General features: G+C 48.6%; 1 protein-coding gene across 1 annotated transcript in view; it reads right to left on the bottom strand.

Moving 5' to 3' along the window:
• Positions 1 to 1856, bottom strand: part of LOC108571436 (protein abrupt) — a 68445-nt gene extending 66589 nt beyond the window's left edge. Inside the window, exon 1 of the mRNA XM_017933479.1 lies at positions 1782 to 1856. The gene's annotated coding sequence lies outside the window, so the exon portion shown is untranslated. The remainder of the gene's footprint in view (positions 1 to 1781) is intronic.
• Between the last annotated feature and the right edge of the window lie 4648 nt (positions 1857 to 6504).

Raw genomic sequence — 6504 nt, 5'->3', positions numbered from 1 at the left:
ACGAACAGTTGGAAGAATGTACCGTGTCGAATGTGGCTTAATCGAAAGAGGATTGAGTAAAATACGAGACTCGGGATAATCAAATTCATCGATTAATCACCGTAGAAGTTGAAGAAGAGGAAAAGAACCAGAGAGAGAGGAAAAAAGGAGCAGTACCGTTAGGAGATCGAGTAACGAGTCTAATCAGAGCGAGATCGCCTGGAGACGTTTGAAAGAAACGGTTGGCAACGCAACGCTTGTGAGAAAAGCGATAGGCGAGGCGGCAAACAAATTAACACAGGCTCGAAGTTGCTCGAGCGAGACGATCGCAGATCGGGTCGATGAAAAGACGAGACTCGACGTATCGTCGTACGGTGGATTACAGATTGAAACGTGTGTGTGTGTGTTAGTCGAACGTTAAATCCAACACCCGGAGGAGAGAAAAGCCGTGGTATATTGCTACCGTGTTAACTCGAAAACCGCGAGTAACACGAGTCTCGTTACACGTATACCCGGTGCAATTGCAATTCACGCAACTTGGTTACACGATCGAATGTCACGGAAGAATTTCCACGTAACTTTAACAGCGGATCGAATAGAGATGTGTCTTTAATGTAGAAAGAAAACGAGAGAGAAAAATTGGAAAAAGTGGTAGGACGAAAAAGAAGCGAAAGGAGGATTTTCGCGCGTTTCTCTCTCGATCGAGCCCACGTAATTTCTATAAAAGCCACGACTACGCAGCAAGCAGGGACGACGGCGTAGTTAACGACGTGGGCCGTGGTCGATCGTGCAATTAACTTTAACGAACGGCGGCCTTGCGATTAAACTTAATTAGTATCGCGGTAATAACTCGTTAATAATCAGAACCGTGTGTAGCACGCTGCGGCTATAATGCGCACGGTTTCTTCTCGTGCACGTGCACACACGTGCGCACACGGCGGCACGCGGGTGTTTCGGGGCATGCAGATTTTACACCGCGATATTCGTGTTTTTCCTTTTTTTGTTTTTCGTCTTTCTTTTCGTTTTTCTTTTATTTTCATATTTACGTGACTACGGTGGACCAACGGGGGTAGAGGGAAGGCGCACACGACGTTCTAAACAGTTGGATGGACGTGTGTTGAACCGTTGAAGAAGGCTCCCTTCTCTCTCAAACGACGCGGAGGCGTGTACATTTAGCGAACCAGCACAATCATCACCAACAATCAACCGAATTGAACGTAAGCAAATCATCACGTATAGAAATTCATTATTATTCACTGGCCGTGTCCGTGGCGGCACATTTGTCTCCTTCCAAAAGCTTACGGTGGTGGTGTTCGTGTAGATTTCTTGGGTTTACAGCCTATTAAACTCTCGACGGTTCACAAAAATCGTATAATAACAGCACCAGTGTAGATCCATGGGTTGTCCCGCGGCCAACTTCACCTTCCTCGTGTACACGGGTTCCTATCTTCTCTTTCTCTCGTGTTCACTTACAGACAAAGAGTAATCATCGGTTGCCAGCGACGAGAAACACACGAAGAGGCCGCACCATTGATGAAACACGGCGAGAGCCTCGAGTATAAACAGGACAGAGAGAAAACGTTGGAATCGTAGAACCGGCACTGACTGAATGATTGACGGACTCTGACTGAATGGTTGGTCGGTCGGTCGGTTGACTGGCAAGAGACGCGCGCTTCTCTGCGTCGCAAGTCTCTCTACCAACACACCCGGTGTTACAGCCGCTACGTTCCTCTTTCTTCCTTCCGTGTTGCTTCTTTTCTCTTTTTCTTTCTCCCCTCGCAGTAGCTTTATATTTTGTTTACCCGTGTCTCTCCTGAGAAGACACCGTAGACGAACGTTTGCCGCACGATCGACGACGACGCAAAAGTACACAACGATGCAACCGTGAAGCCAGAAAAACGATCGACCAATCCCGCCGTACAGAGTGAGGGAGAGAGAGACGCGTCTGTCAAGCCTCGTCGGATAGATGTGGACAGATAAACAACGAATAGAGAACGCGCGCAAGATAGAACGGCGGCGATTATACACACGGGCAGAATGTTCCGAAAAAAGGGAACGAAGAAGTATAGGAGAGAAGAGAAAAAAAACGTAAAAAGTACGATAAGAACGGGTGGTCGTAGAAACACACCGCGCGCTTCGTTCAGTATCCCGGACCGTACTTAGTCAACGTAGCCGACGAACAAACGTAAAAACGTGCACTACCGTCTCTCTCTCCCGGCTGCGACGAGCGAGGCGGTTAGAAACATCGAGCACGAACCTGATTGCGGGGCGGCGCACCGAATTATGGGCCGCTATGCGCTTTCGGCGGCCTCTCGCTCCCTCTCCACCTTCTATATCCCTCTTTGTCGGTCTTAACCGCTCCCTGTCGCGCTACTTCGTCTCTCATCCCCGCCACTACCGCCGTGCTTACCCCACCACCGTCGCGAACGTACCTCTCCGTCTCGCGCTAGGGACTCGCCCCCACCAGAATCAACCGAACATGCTCCTAGAGCGTTCTATAGAGAGCTTCCCCTACCCTGTGCACGCTTATTGTTGGCGCGAGCGGTAGCATTGCCCCTTGCGCCTGACTCTAAAGCTCTCTCGCGAGAGCAACGTTGCCACCTTACGGCGTACCCGTGGGGATGATGAACGCGAGAGAGCCACAAGCGACGCCCGACGTCCCACGACGCCTCGCTCGCTCGCTCGGTACACGCACCGGCGTGGCGTCTCCTCGTGTATATACGCTGCCTGCTTCCGACCGGAAGCTACGTGACCGCCCTCGTGCCGCCGCGACAGACGCTGTCTGACGATCCGCGTCGCGGTTGATCGATGATCGGATAACGCGCGGTCGTGCAGGTAGTAAAGGGTTACTCTGGCAAGAGTGGAAGGGTGACTTTTCGAAGGGGAAAGTTGTCAGGGTGCTTTCGCTACTTGAGTAGCAAAGCTTCTTTTTTTTTTTTCATGCATGCGGTAAATATAGGGTAGTTGATTTAGGTGCACTGGGTGAATCTTGGAAGATCGCTCGAGAAGCTTGGATTTTTCCGATAAATTTTCGGGGATCTTCGATCGAGCGGAGATTTTTATTAACGATCGTATTAAAATTTCTCGAAATAGTTTATTCCACTACCTGGCGGTAATCTTACGATAACGTTATCTACCGTTACCGAAGGCTTTCAAGGATTAGTCACGAATACGTGCGTCGTCTTTGTACAAGGCTCGTTTAAATAACAATTACCGCTTGGATGAACAATGTTCTGGCTCCAGCCGCTAGCATGCAGCACTGCATGGTGCACGTTCCTCGGATTCTCTTCAAGCTACGCATTGTTTTACGATCAATAACGTTCGATCGGAGGTGTACGTTGAACACAAAGTGCGTCTTTATCGAGAGCTAGGCGGTTGTTGGAGGTAAACTCGAACGTTTTCAGGTGGATAGGTCGGTAAGAAGATCTCGAGGATGGTCGAGGAACCGAGAGCGAAGAGGGTGGCTACCCTCTCGCGGAAAAGTGCACGTCGTTTCCTCTTTCGCGAGTAACCTACTCTTTCGTTACACTTCTTTCACCCTCCGTTAGATGTCGTTGTGCTCGAGGAGAATTTTCGGGGGTGGTTTCAACCCCCCTCGTTTTACGTAAACACGAGCTTTGAATAGGACCGTTGGGCAGGATCGAGTAAAACTTCGGATTATGTTAGCATCGATTATTTATGAACGCTGCGTATACAGCACATGGTCCGTTTAACTAATTACAACGGCCGGTAATTAGACCAGTCTCAGTCAGCTTAGCCTGTAGCATTTAGCGTAAGTTAATAACGCGTAATTAAACGAAAGCGCCGCTCTTAATGACTACTTCGCGGTAAACAGCTTAACGACGTATCGTCGTTTCGAAACAGACCTCAAACGCGTGCAACGAGAGTCCCTGTGATAACGGGTACCGCGTCGAACGATAAGCGGAACGATCGGTCGCTTGTAACGTAATTTGTTTCAATCGTTCGGTTACACGCTGGCCAATTGATAACTCTCGTTTCAGCCATTGTTTATTAATTTATTACAATAGCGCTACTTGTCGATTAATCATTTTTTCGATAAGATTGACGAATCGCACGATAAACGAAGAAAAAGAATGATTCAGATAGTGAATATTTTATTGATTACATTTGCATCGTGCAGTAGTATCTGGCTACCTTTGTTCTTATTTATAACGCACGTATTAAAAATAAAAATCAAGTAGGGTGATTCGAGTTTTCCTACTAGTTTTTCATGAAAACATAACTAATTATTAAGTGACTTATTTCAAGTTTAATCCATCACTATAGCCTAGAGCCAGCCGTCAAATCCTAACTAACTTTCTCTCACGTACATTCTACACATATGAATAAATTATCGACACCTAGGACATTCTCGAATCCTTCCTACACTTAACACAAGTATTCCTCATTACTAGCCAACTTATCCTCCCATTTTAACGAACGTCCAATATCAATTCCGCTAATTCTAATTCAATATTTGTCATCTGCATTCCACGCGTATCTCAAGAATACCAAACTGCCGAACCTTCAGACGCTACTGTCTCAATGAATGCGGTTAAAGCAAGGTCATCCCTTGACACCTAGACTCCTCTCTCTCTCTCTCTCTCTCAGAATCTCGCTAATCCTCATCTGAATGAGAAAAAAAAGGGACCTCAATCGAACGTACGATCAACGAGATCCCTTTGAACTTTCCCTTATCACTGTGTTAGGTCGAGATAGGAATCGAAGGTGCGAATTAAAAAGAAACAGATCGTCGATGAGGAAACGTAACCACGTGTCGGGCAACCCTCACGGCAATCGAGAAAGCGCGTGTTGACGCGCCGCAGCATAGCCGCGTGCGCTGGCGCATGCGATCGATACTCTAGACCGCCGGGGTTTTCGCGTCCCCGCGCGACGTCACGATACAAGAGCCGAGGTTCGCCGACAAAGGACGAGGCCGACCGAGACCGGCCGAGGTAGCGCGAGCCACGGTAGCAGCAGCCGTCGACGCGAGCACGGCCCAACCGTCACCGTCGTTTCGACGTCGTGGACACTTTCTTACCGCCGGATCGTCCACGCGGAAATCGAGTTTCTCGAGAGTCCTCGCGAATCGAACCTTCACTTACGACATCGCCTATGTAACATCGTTATCGTACCGCGTCTCTAAAGCCCCGATGATTCACGCTTAACGCCGTGAACCCGCGCGCGAAAGTGATCCCCGGAGTGGTGTGTTTCGTCTCTTGACTGGAAAGGTCGCGATACGAGGATTCCGGGTCGAGCAGAGAATCGAGTAAGTTTTCAAGGGATGATCCGATCGAAATTTGCTCAAACGAACCTTGACATTCTCTATCCTCGCGGTGGCTATCCTTCGTGTACTCGTCTCTTTCGACTCGTGACCTGTGTGTCTCTCGGGTTACGTCGATCCTTCGACTGGATCCTGTCGTTCGCAGAATGAAATTCTCGCGAAAAGTTACGATAACCTGATGGAAGAAATGACAGCGCGTTCGGCTATCGGTCTGACTCGTGACGGTCACATTCTACTGTCGCGTAAAACGCGTTCACCTTACGCGCTCTAGCCTGTGCGAAGAGGGAGAGAGAGGAAAAAAAGATCTGCGAGGGAAAATTACAAGGGACGGTTGATTAGAGTATCGTACGTGGAGAAAATAAAGGGAAGCGGTCGAGTGTCTCTGGCGTGTCTGACCAGAGACGAGCCGCAACCCCTTTAGGTCGCAGCGCAGCTGAGCTCGACCGGGCGCGACCCACAACCCTACATTCGCGGTCTGCGGCGTGACCTAACCTCAACTCACCCCACCTTGGGTGAGCTTCGTTGCCACCCTCTCTCCTTCGACAGGGAGGACTTTACGCACACCGGTTTATCGTTTGCTTTCACGCCAGTTCACGCGATGATACTTTTCGCTCCGCGACTTGTCCTTTGAGTTTCTTTCTAGTTTCCTTCTTCTTTTTGTTTTCTTTCTTTTCGGAAAAGAGTGCAGCGAGACTTTTCGATCGTAGGTGAGAGAGACACTTTTTGGCGTTTGACACGGTAACGGTACAGAGCAGCCATAACTTTGGAACGGTCGAGTCTGACCTTGGCAGAGAGGAGCTCGCGTCTATTACTATCAACGGACCGCGTCTTCCGGCGGTGACGTGTTAATTAATGATCATCGATTTGACGAATCGAGACTGACCTTGGTATCCTAACGAGCCTAACCGCGACGGTGTAATCGAGTGTGCGGCTGTTCTCTGAGACAATTTGCAACGCTGTCTTTTAGATAATTGTACGATTAATACAATTTCTTGAAACGAATGAAAGTTTGAATTGTTTCCGATCGAAATTTCAAACGAACTCTCGTCGTATAAGCAGATCCCTCGGTTCGAGCAAAAACTGTAAACTTCGAGGAACGAATAGAGTACACGGCGAGACAATAAAGGAACACGTGTCACTGTGTCAAAATAGCTTGGCTCACTGAATTTAAATTGAATTATCCGCCGCGACGTACGGCAACGGGGTATGGAAATTGAATTTACATCTTACGTGATTGTGGT

Source organism: Habropoda laboriosa, unplaced genomic scaffold, assembly GCF_001263275.1.
Source record: "Habropoda laboriosa isolate 0110345459 unplaced genomic scaffold, ASM126327v1 scaffold57, whole genome shotgun sequence".
Classification (NCBI taxonomy): domain Eukaryota; kingdom Metazoa; phylum Arthropoda; class Insecta; order Hymenoptera; family Apidae; genus Habropoda; species Habropoda laboriosa.
The sequence above is the reverse complement of the archived record's forward strand: the minus strand, read 5'-3'. Positions and strand labels throughout refer to the sequence as shown.